Source organism: Apodemus sylvaticus, chromosome 16 (genome assembly GCF_947179515.1).
Source record: "Apodemus sylvaticus chromosome 16, mApoSyl1.1, whole genome shotgun sequence".
Lineage (NCBI taxonomy): Eukaryota > Metazoa > Chordata > Mammalia > Rodentia > Muridae > Apodemus > Apodemus sylvaticus.
The window spans coordinates 31,166,791-31,193,640 of NC_067487.1; the positions used below are offsets into that span (position 1 = coordinate 31,166,791).

The 26,850-nt window shown below is 46.4% G+C and overlaps 1 pseudogene; it reads right to left on the bottom strand.

The window, feature by feature from the left end:
* Nucleotides 1–1,127: 1,127 nt before the first annotated feature.
* Nucleotides 1,128–26,850, bottom strand: part of LOC127667116 (non-histone chromosomal protein HMG-17-like) — a 38,217-nt pseudogene continuing 12,494 nt past the window's right edge.

Below are 26,850 nucleotides of genomic sequence, written 5' to 3' on the forward strand. Positions count from 1 at the left end.
CTTTTCTGTCTTTCCCATCTCTTCCAGGAAACTTTGAGTTTAGCCAGTGACTTAATCGGGTCCTTCTTGTCTTATCTGGACCGTGCACCGAGCACTTTTTACTACCACACACTTTTCCCTTTAGAACCAGACCTTTTTTTTTTTTTTTCCCAAGCACTGGAGATAAAATCCAGGACTTTAATACATGCTATGCAAACACTTTACCACCAAGCCACATTCCAGCTAACATTTGTTTTTGTAACAAAATCCTCTACTTCATCCCAGAGATCAAGACATGTGAGTGAGTTCTGAGTTTTCTGAAGGTATTTTCTTTTCTCTTTTTCCAATCCAACTGTAACCAGCTTTATTAAAGATACTTTCCATAAACAGTTACGGTATTTCAGGCAGGTCATGGGCAGACACTCAACAATATAGAAGAACTTCCAAATTCCCTTCTTGTATAGACTACCAAAATCAGAAAGCCACTATAAAACCCAATGGAGTCTTCATTCAATGCTTTGAAAAGGCAGAAGCAGCTTAGAGTGAGGGTGGGCATTTCACATTGAGGATGTTGTTTGTTTAACAAACTTTTCACGAGCCAGCGCTGACTTTCAGGAAGCGAACATGGCAGAGTTATCAATCTGAAGATACACAATCTTTTATAAAAGGAACCAGAGCTCTTCTGAGAACACTTGATGAAGTTACTGCAAAGTCCACATCGCCCAATAGACTGGAAAAGCAATTTTGGAGGCCAGGTTCCAACGGGTCTCTGGTTTTAAGGGAATTAAGTCTATGTTGATGGTGCGGGGGAAGAGGATATAAAAATGAATTTAGAGTTTTCCCAGACCACAAGGCATTTTGTGCCTTGGTGGCCACCTGTGTCAAGACCAGGATGTCTCTCTTGGGAGCCCCCAGGAGCCTTTCAAAATTATCAGGGAAAGAGGATGTCTGTCCTCAATCCAGCTTGGGAGATATTTTGTTAGTGACACATGATCCTTGCCCCCAATAATGAAGTGTTCTGTGTGTTAACAATATAGCTTAAAAAAAAAGTAAAACAAAATTTTGCATTTTTATAAAACTTGATAAAAAAATAGTACTTCAAATTGTACAGTCACCAGAAGTGCACAGTTACCAAAAACGCACACATGTCATTTGGCATCTCCAGCACCTTCAGCTTCCTGTGCCTGGTCTGTTTTGGCATCTCCATTTTCTGCAGGATTATTTGCATCCTTGCCGGTGTCAGCTTTTCCCTTCTTCCCCTTGGGTACCTTCTCTCCCTTCTTTGCCATCTTAGGCTTGGACGCTGGCTTTGGAGGAGCAGGTTTAGCAGACACTGTGTGGATCTTCTCTGCGACTCGGCCTTCACCTTGGCTTTGTCTTCTTTAGCGTCCCCTTCAGCCTCTCTTTTGGGCGTGGCGGTGGCGGTGGCAGTGGACGTTGGCGCTGAACACCGGTTTACAGCGGCTCGCAGGTTTGGTCCGTCCAGGGGTCGTCCTCGCTGCTTCTTCACACTGCTCCACGTATTTTCAAATAAACAACATTAGCAGTAAGTGAACATGCTATGGGTAGGTGTTGAATTAGTGTGTCTTCTGTTGCTGTATCAAAATACTAGAGACTGGGTACTTTATAAAGAAAAAAGGGCTTACTTATTGACTCCTAGTTCTGGAGTTTTAAGTACATAGTGCTGACACTGATTTGGTTCTGGCAAGGGCCTCCTGTAGATGTCATCACAGGTGCACTGATGTATGGAGAAGAAATCACAGGGAGCCAGAGAGCCAAAGCTGGAACCATAGAGGTGGCGGGATCAGTGGCCAGTCCTGATCTGCTAATGAACAACGCATTATGTGAGAGCTGCCCAAACTACCAAGACAACAGATTAATCCTTTCCAACGTTGATGCCTCCAAAGACTCGGTTTCTTTCCAATAGGCTCCACCCCTTACAGGCTCGACCATCTCTCAGCATCACCACAGGGACTTCACACCTCCACTCCCTGAAACTAACTGGGGAGCAACCATAGACCCATAGCGGATGTTACCTATTGAAAATGCTTGACGGGGGCCAACAAGATGGCTCAGCGGGTCCATGAAACTGCTGCCCCTCTGACACCTGAGTTCAGTTCCCCAGGACCACATGGTGGAAGGAGAGAACCCACTCTTCCAAGTTGATCTCTGCATTCCACGTGTGAGCCACAGTGTTCGTGTGTGTGTGTGTGTGTGTGTGTGTGTACAGTAAGTAAATAAATAAGCGTATTGTAAATAGATGTAAGAATGAGAATTTAAAAAAAGAAAATCCTTGCCTAGGCTGAATACGATTTGTTTGACTGAGTGCATGCACAAGGCGTACCACTGGATAAAGTTGTGAATGATGGTGCATGCTTAGAATTGTAAAATTCAGGAGACAAAGGCAAGACGATCTATCAGAAGTTCAAGGTTATCTTTGGCTGCATAATGTGTCTGATGCAAGGATGTGTTATATGAACTCATCTCCAAAACAATATCAGGAAAATACTTGAAAATCTTGGCCTTGCTGTATTGTGTCGTTTTGTGTGGCTTATCTTTAATATTTCTCTTCCTCTGATCCCCCTTAATATCAATGGGGGGGCACAGGGTCTCTGTCCTTGGGCTCATTGATAAAAGAGTTTAGAAGTGGATCCGAGCCAGGTGTGGTACCTGTAATCCCAGCACTCAGGAGGCAGAGGCAGGAGGATGTCTATAAGTCTGAGACCAGCCTGGACTCTACAGAGAGCTCTAAGACACTGAGGCATGTAGAGAGATCTTGTTAAACCCTAACAAATGGACTCAGAGAGGTACTTAAGGGCAGTTTCCTGGAGTCAGAAAGATAATGGGTCAGACAAATCGGAGGTTTTAGTAGTTGGAGAGAGGAGGCAAATGGGAAAAAGAAAGTGTTTGGTTAAACCAGAGTCTCTCAGCCTTCCTGATGAGACCCTTTACTACAGTTCCTCATGCTGTGGTGACCCCAGACTATAAAATCACTTTTGTTACTACTTCATAACTGTAATTTTACTACTGTTACGAATCATAATGTGAATATCCAAATTTTCTAACGGTCTCAGGTGACCCCAGTGAAAGGGTTGTTTGGCCCCTAAAGGGGCGTCAGCCTACAGGTTGAGAAACACTGGGTTAATAGAATACGAGCAAGAAGACACACTTCAGAGGAAAGGGGACAGTGACAGACGAAAAGGAGCTGTCATGCTAAGTAAAGGTAACAGATAAGTAGGAGACAGCTAGCTTTCTCAGCGGGTAGAGGCTCCTGTCACCAAACGTGGTGGCGGGCATCCAGGCCCTACAACTCTCTTGATGGAAGGAAAGAAGGAAACACTACCCAAGAACTGTTGCATGTGGGTATATGTACATACACATAAGGTATAAATAAAATATAAAAAGTAGTAAACATTTTGAGACAGTAATGAGTAGTTTGGAGTGTTTCCTCCACAGCACTTGAATACTGTCTCCTTTTACATTTTTTAAATCGCCATATCTACCAGGGTGTTAGTAATCAGAGAGCAGGCCATTTGTCTCAGAGGAAGCATATATGTTGCTAGTTGTATACTGACATTATTTCTACCCCGAATCCTATGTTCCATCCCACTCCATCTCAAATCCGTGACCTCTTCTTTAATTATTGTTGACACACACACACATGCACACCCGAGCATGCACACACACGTACATAAATGCAACCTGCTGGATCCATTTAACGTTGTCTTGTATGTATGCACATTTAGGGTTGACCGCTTGGGATTGGATAATCTGTCACGAGGCTTGTCTCTGGAGAAGTTGACCACCCACTATGGTCAACCTTCCAGCTCATCTCAATACCGTCTGAGGAGGCTGTTCCTGCAAAGCTATCCTAGAGACAAGTTCTGTGTGGGATGCTGACTAGAAGAGACATGAAATAGAAAACCAGAAAAAGCTTCGGAGTCGCCTATTCTCGATTGTAGTTTACCTCCCGACCACCAGGGGGTGCATGGGTTTTGGTCAAAGACTTGGGCTGTGTTGGAGTCAGGTTGAGAGAAATTTTTTCCAGGTGTATGTAGAGAGGGTGGAAGCCTGTTGTGCAGCCTTTTCTATGGGCCATAGGAATTAACCCTTCAATGTATCTTGTCTGATTTTGGATGATGCCCGTGGCCACTGTTATAAAGTCAGGACATTAAGCAGACGCGCTTATTCTTGGTTATTGATGTTTTCCTTTGACTCTTTTGAGCAGGTTTCTGATGCTTTCTTTCTTTTGTCTTTCCTTCGGGCCCCATCACTGGCCCAGTGCAAAGCCTGCAGAAAGCCCGTGAGAGAAAGATTCACAAGGTATTCTCAACTTTGCCATCAAAGACGACCTCACAGAGAAGGCCAGATTCCTTGGTGCACAGGAAGAATCACAAATGGCACCAGAATTCCTAGAAGCAAGGCTCCATCTTGCAATTGTTGCTTTTGTTTGTTTTGTTTTAAGGTTGAGAGCAGATGGCCTGGATACCTCAGTAACAAATGAAGTCAGAGCTGACTAGCGAAGAGAACCCGGAGCCAAGAGGGGAGGGAGGCTGGGCTAAGAACTCCCGCCCTACCTCTCTCTGGGGCACTATTTCTGTAAATATAGTCTCCCTCCAGCCCGCATAGAGCCACCTGGAGAAGAGCATGTAAAAATAGCGCTTTCTGGACTGCATCCCAGTGTGAACATCTGGACCTCCAATCTTGCCCCGCTTGCATTTTGAACGGAGCCAGCGCGTGATGTCTTAGGGATAAACACGACCTGTGGGATGAGCGGTAAGCCTCCAGGGGTGCGCGGGAGGGGAGTTGTGATGCTCAGGGTGACACTTTTGCAACACATCCCAGAGCATGCAACACATGCCCTGGGTAAAGCTGGAGACCAGAATCCGAGGGCCAAGGGAAGGGGTGTGAGATGCTGGAAGCTGGAGTGTGAACAAGGAGCCATTGGAAGGGTAAGCCGGGCCTCTGCGAGGGAACCTGAGCGGTCCCTGCTCTGTGCTACAGAGAAGCCCCCAGACCCCCAAAGCAACGCTGAGCGATGCTGGCTGTATCAGCAAGCGCCCGTGGAAACCCCCTTGCTCCAGAATGTCTTTCATATTGCAGGCAAAACATCTTCCTTGATTTTTCCCTCCTGACTCTTCCCCACCTGCAGCTTCACTTGAGTCAGATTTTGTTTTGTTTTTGTTAATCTTCTTTTCAAGTGTCGTGGGGTGGGGGTGGGGGGATGAAGCATCTATTGAGAGTTACAGGAATTTGTCTATTATTTCTTTTTACAAAGTTTTGATTTCTCTCATTCTAAGAAATATTTTCATAAGTTGAAAGGAAGAGGTAATTTTAGTTTAGTTTTGTTTTTTTTTTCCTTTTTCCTGACAGGGGTTCACTGTACATTCCCGGCTAGCTGGCCTGAACCTGCTGTGGAGGACCGGGTAGCTTTGCACTTACCTACTTCTGACTCCCAAGCGCACTGCACACCTGGCAGGCAGAGGTAATTTTAGAACTTTAAAGGCTGGAGCAGGTGAGGGAAGGGGACTAGAGCATTAACTCCAGGGATGCTGAAGAAGGCATTGGAGAGCTAACTCTGGTCTCAGGAGACTTTAAACGCCCGGCGTGATACCGGCCTGCAGAAATCAGAAATAGTGAATTTTATAAAAGGAATGAATCTTAATTAGCAAGTCCAGAACAGAAGACAGGGAGCACTGTTTATGTATAGATTCTGAATTCTCTTCTGTGTCTTTGGGCCTGGCTAGACTACATCATGGGGCAATAAAGACCCTGCCTCAGCTCAGTGACTTAACAAAGGAGCCTGTGTTATCACTGCATTTAGGGTTTGGTGGGCAATTGAGGGGATGTTTAGATATTTGAGTCATAGGCCAAGGAATCAGGAAGGAACTTGTAGATAATGCTAACAGGAGGGGAAATTTACTAAGAAAGAACACACTTGGCCAGGCATGGAGGTACAGGACCCTGAAGGGAGAGGAAAGTAGATTTCTAATCAGTTTGATGCCAGCCTGGTCTACATAGCAAGTTCCAGGCCAGCTGGGGCTATATAGTGAGAGCCTGTCTCAAAAACAAAACAAAGGCCGGGCGGTGGTGGCGCACGCCTGTAATCCCAGCACTCTGGGAGGCAGAGGCAGGTGGATTTCTGAGTGCGAGGCCAGCCTGGTCTACAGAGTGAGTTCCAGGACAGCCAGGGCTACACAGAGAAACCCTATCTCGAAAAAAACACACACACACACACACACACACACACACACACACACACAAAAACAAATCCAAAAAAAAAAAAAAACCCCAACCAACCAACCCCAAACAAAGAAAGGGATGGAACACTCCAAGAGAATCAGAGGAGAGAACTTGGAGGAAAAGTTAGCAGCATATACGCAACTGGTACACAAAGGATGGAGGAGACCTCTAGGTTGTTTACATAGCTGGAGTATGCTCTGTGCCAGCCCCGTTGCCTATGGGCGTGATGCTAGGCAGGGTATCAGTGTTCCAGTCCTCCCCCCGCCCCACTGGCTCTTCTCGGATGCTAATGCACGACCCATGCGCCCCACTCTCCACTCTGCTCTCCTGTCTCACTTGCTTGGATGCTACTTGCCATAATCTCTCAAGGATCCCGGTTGAAGAGATTTAATCTCCACGTTTTCCAAGGTCCCCCCCCCCCCTTTGGTTTTTCAAGACAGGGTTTCTCTGTGTAGCCCTGGCTGTCCTGGAACTCACTCTGTGGACCAGGATGGCCTCGAACTCAGAAATCCCCCTTCCTCTGCCTCCCAAGTGCTGGGATTAAAGGCTTGCGCCACCACTGCCTGACTGCTTCCAAGGTTTTTGTGGCAGGAAAATAAAATGTGAACAACTCGTTGGCTGCAGGTTCTGTCTTAGGGTTCTCCAGAGAAACAGAACCATCGGGCTGTTGGGGTGTTTGCCTGTGTTTGGAAAAAAAGAGAAATAGAGAAAGGCAGAACCAAAAATTTCTCTGGCCCACACACTTGTGGGGGTTGACAGATATGAAATCTACAGCGTAGGCAAGGCGAGGAGGCTGGGGACAGAGAAAAACTAACGATACAGCTGGAGTCTGAAGGCGGCCCGAAGCAAGAGTTTCTTCCTTAGGGGATCATGGTGCTTATCCCTTATGATCTTCAATGGATCAGATGAAGCCTTCTCGCATGTTAGAGCATAATGTTTTATTCAGTCTCCTGATCTAAATATCAAACACTTCTAAAGTGAATTTGCTGAAGCATCTGCATTGTTTGATCAGAAACGGGATACTACAGCTCAGCCAAAATAAGACGTAAAACTGACCATCGCAGGCTCTTCTGTTTAGCCTACACAAGATACATCTCAGTTTTGCTTAAATGTAACTGGCCAAACAATATCATAAACACAGGGAACTTCCAGGGGACAGGCAAACAGGACGCAGGACAGCAGAGTATTTGGTGACAGCCCTAAATGACTGCCACATCTGCATGTCACTGGGGGGCTGGGAACGTGTACTAGACTGGTTCATACCTTTACCTCCTGGGTTCCATTTGTGAGGATCATGGGAGGGCATCTGGACCCCATCTGTCACCTATTCAGGTTGGCATCCTTGCAAGACATCCATGCATCCATCCATGCATCCATCCATGCATCCATCCATCCATGCATCCATCCATGCATCCATCCATCCATGCATCCATCCATCCATCCATCCATCCATCAGTGACCGGCCTCTCACATCCCAGATTACAGTGCTTCCTGAGAACCAGGGTCCTCACAGTCACATCAGAACCTCTCTGCAGCAAGGACAGTTATTTTGCTTTTCCTGGGTCCCACTAGAGCACAAGGGACTCTCGGAGGCTGGGGTGGGAAGGGCCATTAGCTGCTCTCCTGTGTTGGTTCTCTTCTGTAACAGTAGAATGACCTTTAAAACTTAGACATATCCAGAGTAATCATTACATTTCCAAGACTTCCTTGCAGAGCCTGTCTTCCTTCCTCCTCCCCTCCTTCTCTTCCCTCTGTGGCAGAGCGGTAACAGTAGGGCCTGGCCATTGCTGTAGACTCACCAGACATATATAATAACCATTAGGGGTCTTATGGGCAGAGGGACATCTTTCTCCTGTGCTCTCTCTTCGCTGCTGCCTGGGGCATGGCTGAGGTAGCTGGAGAATGAGCAGTCACTCTGGAGGATGAGGAGACCTGGAAGAACTGAGGCCACGCCTAGTGGAGCGATGTCTGGAGCACTACATCTGCTTCTGAGGAGAACTTAAAAGCCTCACCTCGGGAGGAAGCGTTGAGAATAACAGAGCATGCGTCAGAATTATCTAGACTATCCCTGCTCTGGCCGAAGAAGCCCAGGGCTGCGCCCACTTATTTGTTCTCTGTTGGCTGAAGTTCGCTTCTGGAGGCACTCACTCTAGAACTTCCCGATTGCTCCCTCTGCAGGCCACAGAGAAGCTCTGGTGCCAACAGAGCTCTTTCTGGAGGAACAGTAGTGTCTCTGGTAGGAATCAAGGAGAGATTGGTACACCAACCCAGCCACAAACTCTTTGGCCTACAACTTGTCCTGCCTGCAAGATGTGCTGGGGTAAAGGTGGCCAGATCTTGTGGGACTGGTCAGCCATGACTGGTCTAACTTGAGACTTTTGCCACAAGAGGGAGCCCACCTGTGACACTGCCTGGGGGACCAGGAACCAGAGGATGGATAGCCCAGAGACCTGGGCTAGAGCTAAACATGACTGGGGGGAAAAGGCAGTGAAATGATTCCCAATGATATCTGATACACTTGAAGATCATAATCCTCACCAGAGAGTCTTCATCCAGCCACTGAAGGGAGCAGATGCAGAGACCCACAGCCAAACACTAGGCAGAGCTCGGGGAATCTCACAGAAGAGGGAGAGGAAGGATTGTAGGAGCCAGAGGGGACAAGGTACCACAAGAAAATGACCCATAGAATCAACTAACCAGGGCCCACAGGGGCTCACAGACACTGAACTAACAATCAGGCAGTCTGTGTGGGTCTGATTCTCTGCATATGAGTTAAGGTTGTTTAGCTTGGTGTTCTTATGGGACTCCTAACAGTGGGGTCAGGGACTGTCTCTGACTCTTTTGACTCTTTTGTGGACCCTTTGGTTGCCTCAACAGTCTTGATCAGTGCTTAGTTAAGTGCTTAGTCTTATTGTAACTCTATATGCCATGTTTGGCTGATGTCTCTGGGAGGCCTGCTGTATTTGGAAGGGAAATGGAGGAACAGTGGAACTGGGGGGAGAAGGAAGGTCGGGGGAGGGGTCTAGGCGGAGAGGAGGAAGGGGAAACTGTGTCTGGGATGTAATATATGAGAGAAGAATGACTATATATATGCATATACATATATACTCATACATTATATATAATATATATGTATAACACACATATGTGTGTGTGTGTGTGTATATATATATATATATATATATATATATATATATATATATAATCAAGGTCATTCGGGTCAGGCATTCAGGTCCAACTTGACTTCTCTCTAGTCCTGTCCTAAGTGTGAATAATTTGAGAAAGCGAGGGAAAACATCATTTAAGAAGAACTCAAGAAGTTAGACCCCAGGGAACCAAATAACCCTATTAAAAATGGGGTACAGATCTAAACAAAGAATTTTCACCTGAAGAAATTCGGATGGCCGAGAGGCACCTTAAGAAGTGTTTAACATCATTAGTCATTAGGGAAATGCAAATCAAAACAACCCTGAGATTTCACCTTACACCAGTCAGAATGGCTAAGGTCAACAACTCAGGAGACAGCAGGTGTTGATGAGGATGTGGAGAAAAAGGAACGCTCCTCCACTGCTGGTGGGGCTGTAAGATGGTACAACCACTTTGGAAATCAGTCTGGCGGTTCCTCAGAAAACTGGACATGACACTTCCGGAGGACCCTGCTATACCAGGTACCTGAGCATATACCCAAAGGATTCCCCGGCATGCAATAAGGACACATGCTCCATTATGTTCATAGCAGCCTTATTTATAATAGCCAGAAGCTGGAAGGAACCCAGATGTCCCTCAAAGGAGGAATGGATACAGAAAATGTGGTATATTTACACAATGGAATACTACTCAGTAATTAGAAACAATGAATTCACAAAATTTTTAGGCAAATGGTTGGAACTGGAAAATATCATCCTAAGTGAGGTAACCCAATCACAAAAGAATACACATGGAATGCAATCTCTGATAAGTGGATATTAATTAGCCCAGAAGCTCTGAATACCCAAGGCACAAATTGCATAACAAATGACTCCCATGTGGATAGGGTCCTGGTCCTGGAAAGGATTGATCTAGCATTGGAGAGGAATATAAAGACAGAGAAAAAGGAGGGAGGTGATTGGAGAATGGATGGAGAGAAGAAGGTTTATGGGACATATGGGGAGGGGGGATCTGGGAAAGGGGAAATCATTTGGAATGTAAACAAAGAATATAGAAAATAAAAACATATATATTTAAAAAAAAAGAAAGGAATTAGGGGGCGGAGAGACGGCTCTGCAGTTAACATCACTTGTTGCTCTTGCAGAGAATCAGGTTCTGTTCTCAGCATCCTTGCGGTAGATACAACCATCCCTAGATCTCTGAAACTCAGAGGGCACAAGTCAGACCCATGGCGCACAGGCATCCATGCAAACAAGATACTCATACCATAAAATAAAGATAATCCTTTTTTAAAAGAAGGAAGTCAGCTTACCTTAAAGGGAAACATGAACTGAGTGCTCGGAACTTCTGTTTTCTGAGTTCCACACAGTGGTGCTTTTCACCAGGACTACAACATTTACACAACGCAGCACAACATGAAGATGGTTGGGCTCTCTGCAGAAACAATTTCAAGACATCAAGAGCAAGGCATGAACAAGGTGTGAGGCTGTTCTGTGCTTGTGTCCTGGGCAACTGTACAGCTTGTGCTCTCTGACGCTGGCCAGCTCCCTGCTCTGGATTATTTGGGAGATATCTTACAGGTGGCTTAAAAGATGCTCCAGTCTTAGCCGTTGGTCTCAACCACGAATTTATTGGTTGTTTTTTTTTTTTTTTTTTTTTTTTTTTTTGGTTTTGGTTTTTCGAGACAGGGTTTCTCTGTGTAGCCCTGGCTGTCCTGGAACTCACTCTGTAGAGCATGCTGGCCTCGAACTCAGAAATCCGCCTGCCTCTGCCTCCCAAGTGCTGGGGAATTTATTGTTCTTTATGCTTCTTTCTTTTATGGATTTAATTTTTTTTCTCTCTCTCATTCCTGACACTGAGGATGCAAGAAGACTGGAGTTCTTTCCAAGTGCCTCAGGCTCCGTCTTCCCGGTTTCAACCCGAAACAGGCCTGTTCCTGGATTAACTGCTGGAGGAAGTCACGCAACAGGACTAGAGTTTAAGACAGGTTTTAAGTCTCTTGGTTGGAATTAACTCCCAGGTTGTTCTGTGTGTTCCTAGCTTCGATTGTCTTGTCTCCTGCATCTTGTTACCCCTACGTTAGTGTAGTCATTGAGAAAACAGATGGTATCTGGCTTACAAGGATTCTGGCCATGACCTGCAGCCCCAGATGGATATAATGGACCAGAGGAAGTAGCAGATCAGAAAGGGTTAATTCAGGAGAGTGTGCAAATATCAAAACAATAGGCTTAGGTTATGAGTCTGAATAAGAGACACAGGGTCTGACACTTCTGTGTCCAGCACCTGCTCTCCAGTCACATCCCTAAGTGGTCCTGGGTGGTAAGGGGGCACAGGGGGTTCTATGTGACTCTTCATTTCTATACCCAGCCTGGGAGCAGTGTTGAGTCATGCCCACTTCCCAAATAACAAAACCAACCCAACAGAAACAATCCCCAAACTCTTATGCCTCCACTTCCCTCTTCCTCCTGCCTCAGTCATACGTAGGGATGCCCAGAGGCCATTGTTTGATGGTTGCACACTTTCTCCCACAGACTCTCTTCTCAGCATTATCTAGGGAGTGTCTTTGGAAGTTCAAAGTATTGACTTGCATAGATCAGGGGACAGCTGTGTTGTCTGATCACTATGATGCAGATGGAGAATCCCCCACCCCCGGGGGAAAGGAGACACAGGCTTGTGAGCGGCTCTTTCACTAGCTGGGGTTTTCACACTCAGTATTCCGAAGTGATCTATAGGGCTAGCTCACTCTTATCGTGCCCTTGATTGTTGAGGGGTCGGGGAACTAACAGGAACCTGGGGCTATGCGGCCTGCGGGCTGTGAGTGGATAGGGCTTGCAGGTCAGGGGACCTCACAGCTGCAGGGGTAGCTGATGTTTAGGGTCGGCTTGACACTTTCTTTCTTTCTCTCTCTCTCTCTTTCTTTCTTTCTTTCTTTCTTTCTTTCTTTCTCTCTCTTTCTTTTTTCTCTTCTCTTCTTCTTCTTCTTCTTCTTCTTCTTCTTCTTCTTCTTCTTCTTCTTCTTCTTCTTCTTCTTCTTCTTCTTCTTCTTTCTTCCTTTTTTGGTTTTTGGAGACAGGGTTTCTCTGTGTAGCCCCCTGGCTGTCCTAGAACTCACTCTGTGGACCAGGCTGGCCTCGAACTCAGAAATCTGCCTGCCTCTGCCTCCCGGGTTCTGGGATTACAGGCGTGCACCACCACACCCGGCTCTTTCTATGTTTCTAAAGGCAGTCGTGTGTCTTTAGCCTCTGAACTCCCTTAGCTGTTACTGCTTCTTTTCTCCTGTCTTCCTTTACTGTTTTCTTGATGGAGTATCAGGGTCGAAGGTGCTAATTACTAATATGTGTGCTCCAGTTTCCCAGCAAAGCTCCATTTGCATGTCAGTATAACTGAAGAAACGCAGGGAGAACTTTTTTTATTATTCGATATATTTTTTATTTACATTCCAAATGATTTCCCCGTTTCTAGCCCCCCACTCCCCGAAAGTCCCGTAAGCCCTCTTCTCTCCCCCTGTCCTCCCACCCACCCCTTCCCACTTCCCCATTCTGGTTTTGCCGAATACTGCTTCACTGAGTCTTTCCAGAACCAGGGACCACTCCTCCTTTCTTCTTGTACCTCATTTGATGTGTGGATTATGTTTTGGGTATTCCAGTTTTCTAGGTTAATATCCACTTATTAGTGAGTGCATACCATGATTCATCTTTTGAGTCTGGATTACCTCACTTAGTATGATGTTCTCTAGCTCCATCCATTTGCCTAAGAATTTCATGAATTCATTGTTTCTAATGGCTGAATAGTACTCCACTGTGTAGATATACCACATTTTTTGCATCCACTCTTCTGTTGAGGGATACCTGGGTTCTTTCCAGCATCTGGCAATTATAAATAGGGCTGATATGAACATAGTAGGGCATGTATCCTTATTACATGGTGGGGAATCCTCTGGATATATGCCCAGGAGTGGTATAGCAGGATCTTCCAGAAGTGAGGTGCCCAGTTTTCGGAGGAACCGCCAGACTGATTTCCAGAGTGGTTGTACCAATTTGCAACCCCACCAGCAGTGGAGGAGTGTTCCTCTTTCTCCACACCCTCTCCAACATCTGCTGTCTCCTGAATTTTTAATCTTAGCCATTCTGACTGGTGTAAGGTGAAATCTCAGGGTTGTTTTGATTTGCATTTCAGGGAGAACTTTTTGAACTGCTTAGTGGCATCATAAATATAATACTGTGAAATAATAATTTCAACAGTAAATTGCAAAGCATAATGAATGATACAAAGGAAACTTTTGTGGCATGGTTGTGGCGCATGGCTGTAGCCTCGAGATTTGGGAGGTAGAGGTGGGAGGGTCAGAGGCTCTAAGGCACTCACGGCTGCCATTGTGTTTTAGGTCAGTGTGAGCTACATGACAACCTGTCATACAACAAAACATCACAACGCAGAACACACACATATACATGCACAGCACACAGACACTTACACATAACACACAGACACACATGTGCACACGTGTACACACACAGCACACACACACATTCACCCATGCACAGACACGCATGCACAAATACAGCATACATGTGCACTCACACATGCATACATTTTTTGCTGATTCCAGAATGTCTCCTAATTGCCACACCAGCTTTTCACTACAGGGACTACATTGCTGTTTAAAGATCAAAGGATTTTTTTTCCCCAGGAGCACAGAAAGCAGAGATGTGATGTGCTCCACTGTAGATCTCCGGGTTACCCCTGTGGATTGGCTCTCAGAGCTTCCTTCCATGAGTTCCTGCACACAGGGGCTAGGCAGCAGCTGCTGGCTAGATTCCTTTGAGGTTAACATTTGGCATAAGATTGTAGGCATATGTGTTTTGTGTTGCTATAACTGAATACCACAGGCAATAACTAATGGAAAATAGAGGTTCATGTGACTCATTGTTCTGAAGGCTGGGACGTTCCAAATGAGATGGCTGATGGGAACATTCTTCTGTATACTAAGGTAAGCCAGAGTATAAGAGGACAGAGCTAGCAAGCCACTGAGAGGTCCTTCTTATATCAAAGCCACACTTGAAATAACCCATGAATCCAGCAAACCATCCATTTTATGAATGGGCCGGCCCATTTCATAAAGATGAGTACTAGTGACCAACAACCTCTCTACAGTGCCCACTCTTACTATTCCATAATAGCAATCATGTGAATCAGCTTGTCGTCACAGTGACAAAATACCTGTGGATAACACCTTAAAGGAGGAATATTTGGCTCACGATCTCAGAGGCTTCAGTTTGTGGTTGGCTAGTTCCATTGCTTTGAGTGTTAGGACAAGGCAGAAATATGGCGGTGGAATGCCAGTAACACCGGGGGTCAGCTCACAACCTCCCTTCTGTTAACTCTGGGAACCATGGGATGATGACGCTGTCCACATCCTGTGATGGTTGGTCTCAATTGATAGTTTGCTCAGACCCAGAATCTCCTGGGAGATGGGCTGTTGGGCATGCCTTTGGGAATGATCTTGATTAGGTTAACAGAGATGGTAAGACCCGTCCACCGTGGGCGCAACCATCCCCCTGGCTTGGGGTCTGCACTATATGAAAAGGAGAAAAGGAGCTGAGAACCAGTACTCATCACTCTCTGCTTCTTGGATGTCATGTGACCAGTTGTTTCAAGCTTCCCCACAATGATGCATTACAACTTTGAACTTTGTGCCAAAGAAAAAACTCTACCTGGCGATTTTGTGACTTTGAGGGTGTTTCAACTAATATTAATCTCAGCAAACTCCTTCTTGGGTGAAGAGATGAATTTCAAGGTGGCGGTTTTGTTTTGTTCTAGAACAGCTGTGGAAGAGTTTCTGCCACTTGATGCATGTTGGCGTGGCTGCTGCTGTCACGTACAACATGATTGTATTCATCATAAAGGGGTACTTAAGCCTCAGTGCAGCTCAGCAATAGAGTGCCCGTCTGGCATACTAAAGCCTGAATTTAATCTGCAGCGCTGGGGAAAAAAGTCGAAAATTATACCTAAATCTGCCCAAAGCACTATAATTCCATCTGTTAAAAAACCTCCATTTGCATACTAATATATTAGAACAAGACACCATCTGCTGGAAGTTGTAATAAATAAATCTAAGATGTCTACAGTATGCTTCACCATCCTGTAAGGCATGTTAAGTTGTGTGCAGTGCTAACAGCTAGGTAATCATTAAAAGGTTCTACCCCAATTGTTTCCTGGTCCAAGGTTGGTTTCCTCGTTCCTTATGTCGCAAATAGGCTTTAACAATTCCCTGGGCACTTAGCTAGTGCTATTGTCTAGATCTGAAATGTGCCCAGAGGTCCTCACGTTAAAGACTTGGTCACCTGCTTAGTAGCTTTGATAGGTGGCAAAACCTTGAGAGGTGGGGCCTATTGGCAGATGTTTAGGTCTTTGAGAGTGGTCCCTCAAATGAGATTTTGGTACCATGGTCTCTTCCTCACCTTGGCTTTCTGGTGACTCTAAAGTTAACTGCCAAGTTCGTTCTCCTGCTGTGATGTGGTGCTTTGGTGCAGACCCGGAAGCCACAGGACCAACGGACCATAGACTGATGCTTACAAAACTGTAAGCCAGAACAATCCTTTTCTCTCTATACACCAAGCTTTCTCAGGCATTTGCTATAATAACAGAGAGCTTACTTACAGAGGGTTTCCGTCTGCCACTGACTATTGTGACACTGAAGATAGAGAAGGTCGTATCTGTGAGGGTGGAGGAAGAGAATTCAGTGAGACTTTGAGGTTTATAGAAGGAAAATAAATGTCTCACAGAGAGAGGGCTGCTGAGACCACTGTGCCTCTTGGGTTTTGTGACTGTGACACAAACCTAGACATACTTGGGTAGAGGGAGTCTTTTTTTTTTAAATTATTTTTATCTTTTGAGATTATTATATATAATATAATTACATAATTGCATTAGTTCCTTCTTTCTTTCTCTCCCCTCAGACCTCCCTCCCCCATATTTGAAAGGGGCACCTACCTGTCTTTTTTCATTAATTGCTGTTTTATACACATACACACATGTGCACACACATACACATATAACTTGCTCAATCTGTATAATGTTACATATATGTATGTTTTCAGGGCTGACCACTAGGTATATATAGGATAGGCAGTCTCTCCTGCTCTCAGCGTTCCTAGTTGCCTCTTGTACCAGCATCTTTCATTCTCCTGATGATGTAATTGTCATCTTAGAGGTTTTCAGCCTCCGTCTACAGACCTAGGCCTAGTGCTGGAAGCTTCTGGCCTCTGTGCAATCTTATCTAGGCTTACAGTATTTTCAGCCTCTGAGACTTACTGCTGAATAAAGCTCGCCCTTTCTAGCTCTTTCTGATCTCTTGCTGACCGTTTGAACTCAGCTACTCTGGCTCAAACTCCCCTCCAAGCACAGTGACTCACTTTGGCTTCTTTCTCAGACTCTGACTGGATTGCTCTCCTTGGCCTCAAACTCTGGCAATCTGTTCTAATCTTCTGCTCCTCCTCAATTTCTGGCTCATTCTGTCTTCACCTGTGTTCTGAGAACACCTAGCTTCTTCTCTCTGTAACCTGTCTCTCTATAACTGTCCCGGTAGAACTCTCTCCTCTCCTTCCTCCGCACTGCTCTCTTAAGTAGCATCTCTTTCCTCTCTCTTCTCATGAGACTTGAGCACATCCTATTCTGTCAAATCTTTCTCTGATCCGTCACTTTGTCTGCCACTCAGTTAATGTCACTTTCAAACACTGGTGCTTTCTCCCACAAACCAACTTTACTTTCATTGTTTGGGGTTAGAGGTGTGTACTAAGGGCCTGTCTATATTCCAGCCAGAGAGATTAAAGCTTTGAGCTAAGGCTGAGTCACACCACAACTAGAAACAGGTTTTCCCAGTAAACAACACAATCTCAGGATTCACAGTATGGTCAAATATACTACAACAGCCTGTAGTCCTTTGTGTCGGGTTGACCAAGGGTTGTCCCTGTTGCTTTAGCCTGTTTACCAGTGTCATCCTGGCTCTGCTCTTTACGCAGTCATGTCAGCGAGACTACGAGTGTAGCCTCTGACATTTCCGGGAGACACAATCTCACAGTGAACTCCATAGTCTGTTGGCTCTTATAATCTTCCTACCTCAGGAAGAGGGAATCTTAGTTAAGAAAATGGCTCCATAAGATTGGCCTATGGGCAAGTTGGTGTTTTCTTGATCAGATCAATGATTGACTTGGGAGGGCCCAGCTCATTGCACATGGGGTCAACCATGGTCTGCTGGCCCTGAGTTGTATGAGAAGCTAGCTGAGCAAGCCACAGGGAGCAAGCCAGGAGGCAGAACTCCTCCATGGCTTCTGCTTCAGGTCTTCCTTGTGTGTCTCAGGGATGGAGTGTATAACTGGAGAACTGCACTCCTGTTTCCTCTAGTTGCTTTTGATCATGTGGTTTTATCACAGCAATTGAAGCCCCAACTAGGACAATGGTTCAACAGTGGTAACTTGCCACTTGGTCTGAGTTTGACTCCCAGGTACCATGTGGTAGAAGGAGCCAGCCAATTCTTAGACTTTGTTCTCTGTCTCACCAGCTGCAGCACTTGGGAGAGCCAGCCCTGCTTCTTGTCTGCTGTGTGTAGTGTTGTGTGGATGAGGGAGAGAGGCCCTCCTTCCCTCCATCACCCCTTGCCACCTAGAGCCTGTGGGATAGTTGGTCCTAGGGTTATGAGAGTGGGAGAACCTGCCCTGTGCCTCATCAGCTGCAATACTGGGGAGCAGGGTAGAACTGGCCCCAGTTGGGGGAGGGGTTTGCTGGGTAGCAGGCCCCAAGGGTCTGAGAGCAGGAGAGGCAGGCTGACCAGCTCAGCTACCTCTCAGGTCCAGATCTAGGGCTTTGAATTGGCCCATCCCAACATCTACCCCACTGATGAACTGCTGGGGGGCATGAAGGGCTCCTACAGATCCTACAGGTTCTACAGATCCAAAACTACATGATCTCCATGACACAGAGGACACAATCACAGGATATCTGAGAGGAGTCCCACTGAGGTTCCAGTACTGATAGAGTTGCAGAAGCCAGAGGATGCATATCAGACCAACAAATCATTGTAAGGAACATTTGCAAGCAAAGAAGTGTGGCCAAAAGGGTATTCTGTGGGACACTGTGACACACTACTGCTTCCACAATGAGATTGTTTTTCTCTTGGGGGAGTGGGGGAGTGTACAAGGGTGGAGGGTGGGTATGAGGGGAGGGGGAGATGATTGGGGTTGGGGTGCATGGTGTGAAATTCACAAAGATCCAATAAACAAGTTTTTAAAAATAAAGTTGTTCCCAGACCTCTATGTGTGCTCAGTGAAGTACACACAAATAAGTAATTGCAATTAAAAAAAACATAAAAAGGAACTCAGGAGCCACAAGTATCCACTTTCAATCCCAGTACCTCAGAAGCTGAAGCAGGAAGATTGTAAGCTCAAGCCATCCTGGGCTGCATAGTGATACCGTGCCTGAAAACCCAACGTAAGCACATCTATACACTTGCACACACAAAAAGCAAGAGGGAAGCAGAGAGGGAGAGGGAGGGGAGAGGGAGGGGAGGGGGAAGGGAAGGAAGAGGGAGGGGAGGGAGGGAGAGAGGAGAGAGAGGCAGAGGGGTGCAGACAGACAGAGACAGCTCTCCCTAACATCTTAGGTTCCTTGGGAAGGGTGCATATATTATGCCCTGTGAAGGAGACAGTCACAAGTTCCTCAGAAGGGACAACATATATTTGCTTGAAAAATAAGTACAACAGAGATCTTGAAACCAGCGAAAGATTCTTTATGTAGATTTACAACCCACCAGTTGCATGCCTTTAAAAATAAATGCCTCTGCATTCCCTCCCATCCCCAACCCCACCCCCTATGTTGGAAAGGAAATAGCTGTCTGATCCAGCCTGCAAATGGCTTTCTGATGAAGTGCAGACACAGGGTCTGGGCGGCCTTCCTCAGAGGGTCCTCAGGGGAGCTGGAGACTTGGGCTTTTTTCTTCTCTGCTTTAAGGTCTTTCTTCCGGGTTTCCTCCCTTTGTGTGCAGGAGTTCAGTTCTGAAGCATTTAAGACAGATTGATGTTTCTTCCTTTGCTTGCTACCCCAGCCTCCCAGTGTTCGCCACACTAAGGGTTGTAACTGCTTAGTCCCGTGCCAGGCCTCTCTCCCTTTCCTAACTGCTTCCAATCACTCTTTTAGTTCTCAAACTTGCAGTAAAAGTCAAGTTGGTGACAGACGACACTCTTGGCTTTGATGTAAAGATTCTATCTCCTTCTACAGTATGTTTCATACTCACTTGAAGATGGTGGAAGGAGCTCCCTAAAGACAGCAGGGGAAGGGCTTCCCTGCATCTACCCCTCAGCCTTGCTGCAGCAGGTTTTCCTTCCCTCAACACTCCGCCCCTCTCTCAGCCTGAATTTGCAGCTTCAACCCAGGTTTTCCTGGATGGACCCAGGGCTTGGAGCCAGGAAAGTGCTTGAAAGAACAGGATTGCCCTGGGGGAGTGACAGAGGTAGGGATCCAAATCTGTGACATATCTCAGCTTAAAAAGTCATCAGGATACTTTATTAAGAAGCTTGCCTGCCTCTGTGTTCTTTGGATCCATTTTGGATTTAACCCTGGGAGGAAGTAGGGAGGGAGGGGGAGAGAGGGAGAGGGAGAGCAAGACAGAGACAGACACAGAGAGAGACATAGAGAGAGAGGGGGGAGAGAGACAGAGAGAGAGGGGGACAGAGAGAGAGGGGGGACAGAGAGAGACAGAGAGAGAGACAGAGAGAGAGAAAGAGAGAGAAGAAAATCTTTTCTATCACAAATAAAATATCAGATGCTAAGTGAAGATTACAAAAGACAGTAAAACAAGAAGTGGTGGGAATTGGGGGTGGGAGGGGGGATGGAGGGTGGGGGGTGAGAGTGGGAGGGGGGATGGGGGTGGTGGGCTGGGCCAGGACAGAGGCAGTGCTATGGAGCTGATTGTTGAGGCAGATGGTGGTAGAGACTGAATTACACACACACACACACACACACACACACACACACACACCACTTTCTTCGGTGGGGTCTAAGGTTCAAACTCATGTTGTCAGGCCTGTGCAGCAAGTATTTTTATTTTTTTTTTTAGCCTACTGAGTCCTGTCGCCAGCTCCTTTGAGGATTCACCTCAGGGAACCCTCTGCTCTCTTTGGCAGTCCATTTGACCTGTATACTTTGCCATCTGTGTGAGATTCTTCAAGCCTTTGATTTTGATGTTAAGGACCTGCAGACACTTGGTCCAGATCATCTCAGTTGGATGATACTGCTTCCCTGAGCATCCTCAGGCCAGCGATGTCCGCATCGCTCTGAACTTACTAGAAATGCAGCGTCATAAGCCTCTCCTGGAGTTACTGAATGAAAACCTCTGAGATGGAATTCAGAATGCTGGGTTGTGAATCACTGGCTTAAAATCACAGTTCATCCTGATCCTACCTGGGCACCCGGCCTCTTGGAATGAATGGCATCCTAGAAGCTAAGGAAGAAAACATGCTGTTGGTGGTCCACATTCTTTTTTTTTTTCTCCCAAAGACTTATTTATTTATTTCATGTATATGAGTATACTGTAGCTGTCTTCAGACACACCAGAAGAGGGCATCGGATCCCATTACAGACAGTTCTGAGCCACCATGTAGTTGCTGGAGATTGAACTCAGGATCTCTGGAAGAGCAGTCGGTGGTCTTAACCACTGAGCCATCCCCCCAGCCCTAGTGTGGGGACGACATTCTTGTATTACTGTATCTCCGCATGCGTACACTGCTTGCACTATTAACCCTCTGGTTTTCTTGCCCACTTTAACCCAGAGCCACGCTTCCTGAGGGCATGAATTTTTGCCTTTCAGTCCAGTTTCCGACCCCAGCACCACAGAAGCAATCCAGCAGCCCACGATGGCCAGAGGATAAAAATATTAAAGTGGCCTCTCCTTTCTAATTGTCCTTTCCCTTAACAGCTGCTTCCTGCTGCTTTCCGTTCAGGGAACATTTGCACAGTGGCTCCTGCGAGCACAGGAGCCAAGAGTTGTCTCTTCCAGGGAGTCTGAGAACAATCATCCCTTTTGCATCCAGGACAAGTGGAGGCCCTGGCTTCTTGAATGCAGCCGAACCTTCCTGGGCATTCAGTTTTTGTTTCGGCTGTCCTCGGAGAACACGGCTCTACAATAGCCCAGAACTGAACATGGTGATTATTAAGCTGAGTGCTGACTGAGTTCTTGCTGCCAGCTCCTGGCTGGAGCTCTCCCTCAGAGGTGGTGGTACACGTGAGTCGAACGTGATCTGGAAGGGAGCCTACGGGCTGCCTGCTGGAGCAAGGCAGCTAACAGCAGCTCTTATTTCTTCTGTCCAGCTGAGAGGCTCTGGACAAACCTCTTGGGTTGTCTGAAGCCACCTTTATTGTGCGGGGCACTTGGGACAGCCAGGGATAGAAGTGTAATTGCAGAGTGGTTAGAAGCAAAGGCGTGGGGGCAGGAGTTCGCACACAGGACTGACGCCATGCATGGGGTAGCACTGAATCCAGACAATCAGTGTCCTCAGGATCCTTCGCTTCCTTCATCAGTGGGGCCTCTTCTCTTCTCTGGCCTGGCTCTCAGGCAAGATTTCACAAAGCCAAGCCAGAGACAATGCTTGCTAACATCACCGGGTGTCTGGTACCCACCACAGCAAAGTAAACCTTTCTTTCACCACAGTGTAAGAAAAGGCCTCCGGCTGATGTAAGGCGCAGGGACCTTCTGGTGTAAGCGTGTAAGTGATTGTTTCAGTTGGCAAGGACACCCAACTTGGAAGAGGAGGAGTGCTTCTATCTGCTAGGGCGGGGACCCCTCTCACCAGAATCACACAGAGAGAGAACAGACGCCCACCCGCCACCCCATCTTGCTGCTATCAGGGGAGATGGCTGCCTAGGAGGAAACATCCAGATAGCTCAGCCTGTGTGCCATGCTTTGCACCCCTGAGTAACATTTCATTTTGTTTATTAAAGACACCCACATACTGCAGAGCTGGGTTTCATTTTCCAAAACAAGAAAAGAAAGTAATGTGTCTCTGCAGGCAGGAAGCACAGACTCTTACCCACGGCCATAATGTAAGTCCCAGTTCCAGAGGGTTGGGGGTGGGAGAGCTCTCTCTCTCTCTCTCTCTCTCTCTCTCTCTCACACACACACACACACACACACACACCCCCTTTTATTATTAAAGCAAGATGTCTCAGAATCAGTAAGTAGAGGCACTTGTGATTGAGCCTGACAATCTGGCTTGAGCCCCCAGAACCTATATGGCAGACGAAGAGAATTGATGCCCCACCCTCAACAGACAGACAGACAGACAGACATAGATAAGTAGATAAAATACACAAGAGCCCCAGATTATCTTCTGGCACCTTCCTTTCCAGGGTCTAGGAGGGAGTGGACTTTCGTTACTGAAGGGCGTGTCCCTGGTGGTTCTTTGACAGGCTTGGATTATGTAAGCCTTTGCTCTTTGCAAAGCTCTCTCCCATGAAACATCTGATTTTAATCATGTGTGTGCCCAGTGATGTATAGGCATAAGTTGGTAAATAAGGAAGTCTTCCTAAAAGTTCATCCAAAGGTCACGATTTGTCCTAACTGCTTGTGTACCCCAAACCAGTGCTAGGTGGATTGCTGTTTCCCAGGCCCTGATACATCCATGCTGGGATGGGATGGGCATGGGGCATTCTGACGAGGTGGTTAAGGGGAGTGATTTACTTTTATTGTTTAAAGCAGACATATTGGTGTAGGTTGCCACCTGGAGGCAAATCCAGGTTGTCAACAGTTGCTAGATGCACTTTCAGTTATAAGGGTATGTTTACTGCCCAAGCCAAGAGGTGCCTTAGGTTGCTAAGTTATTCCTATGCTAGACCTCATCACCATCAACCATGGATGTAATTAGCCATGGCTTAAAAGGAATTGGCCTATAAAAGTAGCACCTGTATTCAACATGTTCAGCTCTGATTTCCTTGTTGTTATTGTTGTTATTTCCTTAAGAACACAATAGATTAACCATTTACATAACATTTACATCGTATCAGAAATTTTAATTATCTAGAGATAACTTCGAGTAGACTGGAGGGTATGTGTAGGTTATATGATGTACCTCTGGGTTTTCAGTTGGCCTCAGAGAGGACTGGGAGCTCCTCCTCCTCCAACTCAGATGGATGAGTATGTGGTTTAGTGAAAGAACACGTCCAAGGACTGGGTGATAAAAAGAAAGCAAAAGGCACTAGAGAGTTCCAGGAACTCAGTAAAATGCTAAAATTTGGGATGGGAAGGCAGGCTTTCCGGTTGAAGCCCTCTGGCATGGAGTTAGGTGAGGAGCTGCTGTCTAGAGCTGGCCTCTTGGCACAACATGTGCCCTGTGGACTCGCCAAGAATCCTACAATCGCCCTGACTGTTGGCATCAGGCTTTGTCCTGCCCTAAGTTTCTCCAGGTCAGGGCTGAAGGGATGGTTCAGAGATTGAGAGCACTGACTGCTCTTCCAGAGGTCCTGAGTTCAATTCCCAGCAATCGCATGGAGGCTCCCAACCATCTGTAATGAGATCTGTAATGAGATCTGGTGCCTCTTGTGGCTTGCAGACATATGTGCAGGCAGAACACTGTGTATATAATAAAGACATAAATAAATACATAAATCTTAAAAAAACAAAACAAAACAACAACAACAACAAAACAACAAACCTTCCCAGGCTATACTTTGCTGGGAGAGACTCCATTTTACAAGAAGAACTTGACTCTATTTGGATACGAATGCAGAAGCCAACTCTGCCCTTGGCTGGCACATAAACAATGGCGTCTGCTTGGTACAATGGTTAAAACAGAAAGGCCGGCACCCTATAAGGTTTTCAAGGTGCACTGGGACTAAAGGAGCCCCTGGGAATCATACCTGGTTCAATAACTTCCTGGACACACCAGCCCGAGGAACAGGCCGGACTCCCTCACCCGGAAGCAGTAGAGAAGCAGACACTTAGCACTTTGATGGCAGGATAGGCAGAGACCTCCCCACAGTCTCAGGGGCTTAGCTCGGCTCAGTCCCCACTGCTGAGACTGCTAGCTGTCTGTCTGCCCATTTGGACATCGGGATCTGCCGCCAGCCTGTTGGCTTCTCTGACCCCATCTTGCCTTCGGTTTTGCTGCTTCCACACTCTGGCAGGATGCTTTGGCAGCTCTGTCCGAGCTCCTCTCAGCGCTGACTGCACAGCAGACCTCCAGTGAGGCTAGTTATCTGACCCCCTGAACAGAGACTCTTTAGTGCTCCCCAACTCCCACCTCGCAGGCTCTGGCTCAGGGTTTCTGAACCTCATGGTGTGGTAACCTCCAACCAAAAAGTTATTTTTATTTCTACTTCATAGCTGTAATCTTGCTACTGTGAGGAATAGAAATGTAAATATCTGATAGGTAAAGATTATCAGATATGTGTGACCACGGTGAAAGGGTTGTTTGACTTCCAAATGGGTCTTGACTCACAGGTTGAGAAACACTGTTTTAATGAACTCTTTCACTCCCTATGGAAATTCTTTAAACACACACACACACACACACACACACACACACCTACCTACCTGCCTACCTACCTATAAATTTGATGGATAAACATGCACATATTATTGCATGATGTGTAACGAGTGATCTAAAAGTTACTATTAACAGTTAAAGTTGGACTTAAAGAACATGTGTTTGGCTTGGCCAGATATCAAGAAAGTTGGGATTACTTTGCAAGTTGCTGCCAAGAAACTGATGTAGCCTGTGAGAGTATTGTTATTCAATAGATCCCGACAGGGAACGGCATCAATATGTGTGCGTCTGTTTTTGACATAGTCGTCTGCTCAAGGCACTGATTCCATTTCCTGACATTGTTGAAGAGTTATGCAAACCTTAAAGCCAACATCTTCAGATTCTTTATCCCCCCTAGTGCTAACTGTTGGAGGTTGATTTAGGACCTTATTCAGGCTATGAGGGGTTTTTTTGTTTGTTTGTTATATAAATATCTTCACATGAAAACACTTCACACGAAGACCACCCCATTCCCATTCTGGGGACTCAGCCCAGGGCCTCACACATGCTAGGCAAACAATCTACCACGGAGCTACCTGTCCTGTCCCCCAAATACCTATTGTCATTAGAGCTGAACCTAGTCAGAAGGGATGCGATCTGCACCGTGTGGCAGGAGGAATGAGAGGCTTCCAGTGTGGGAAGTGACTCATTTTCTTCTCCTACCTTTTCAAAGAACAGTTCTCACTTTCGCTTTCGTCAAATGATGGCACCTTGTAGACTTGTGAAAGGCCAAACCTACTCCATCTTGGAACCCGTCTCTATCTTAAAGGAAAAAAAAAAGAGTACTGACCTGCAGCAGAACCCAAGCTGTACCCAAGAACCAGGAAGGACCCCACTGCTTGTAGTCCTTGGCCCAAATCCCAGAGTTACTCCCTAGCTACTTCCTAGCAACAGTCAATCAAAGATTACTCTAATTGTTTCAGATGCACGTTCAGATGTTAGTGATTGTATGCCCTGTCTTCCTTCAGAGCATCCACCTGTCTGCTTAGAGTCCTTCTATTCGATGCTCCACAGACCAGACAGCCCCCTCCCCCACTTGCTCCCATTTCCTATAAGAACTTGTCCTGCTGAGGGTTCGAGGCTGCTCCACCTCGAGGCTGCTTGGGTTGGAGGAGAGCCCAAGGGAGAGCTTCTAATAATGAGACCCTAAGGCTATCACATTGGACGGCTCCTTGGTGGCCTCTGGGGTTCATGAGCGCTTCCTGGAACTAGAGTTGCTTGAGTGATTTTAAGTTGTCTAAACGAGGAGTGTTGAATTATGAATGCCAAAGGTTTATTGCATTTATAAATAACTGTGTTGGACCAGAGAAAGAGAAAACTATTAATTCTCCCTGTGGTGAAGTTAAGGAAAAGTTTTTGGAGGAGGCGACATTTGGTCCAGAGCTGATGGCCAAGGAAAGGGCGTAGCGTGCTCACAACTCATGGACCCGAATCTTCTGGGGGTTTCTCTGACCTGAAGAATGATTTATCCAACATAAATGGCCTGGGCACCAGCCCAATGGAGTGATAGTTTGATGTCTCTCGGGATGTGTTAGAGTTTGGAATGCTGACCCCGTGCCAATGTGGGTTCAGCTGAGCCAAGACATGAAACATGTCGGGAGGAGCCAGATTCTCTTACAATGGGAAGCAAAATAAAGGCTCTCCATTAGATCAACACAAAAATCTGAATATCCCAGCTGAGCTGGGTGACACACACTGTGATCTCAGTACACAGGAGTCTGAGGCAGGAGGATCGGGGAGCTCAAGGCTCCATCCCATGGAGGGTAAGATGAGGGTAGGTTCCAGGAGACCCTGCTTTATCTTCTACTGCAAATAAAAAAAAGGAAAGGAGAAAAGCTTTGAACACTTCAACCCTTAAAGTCTCTGAATGAGCTTCTTGATTCTGGGTGGAACTTTGTGCCCACTTCCTCTT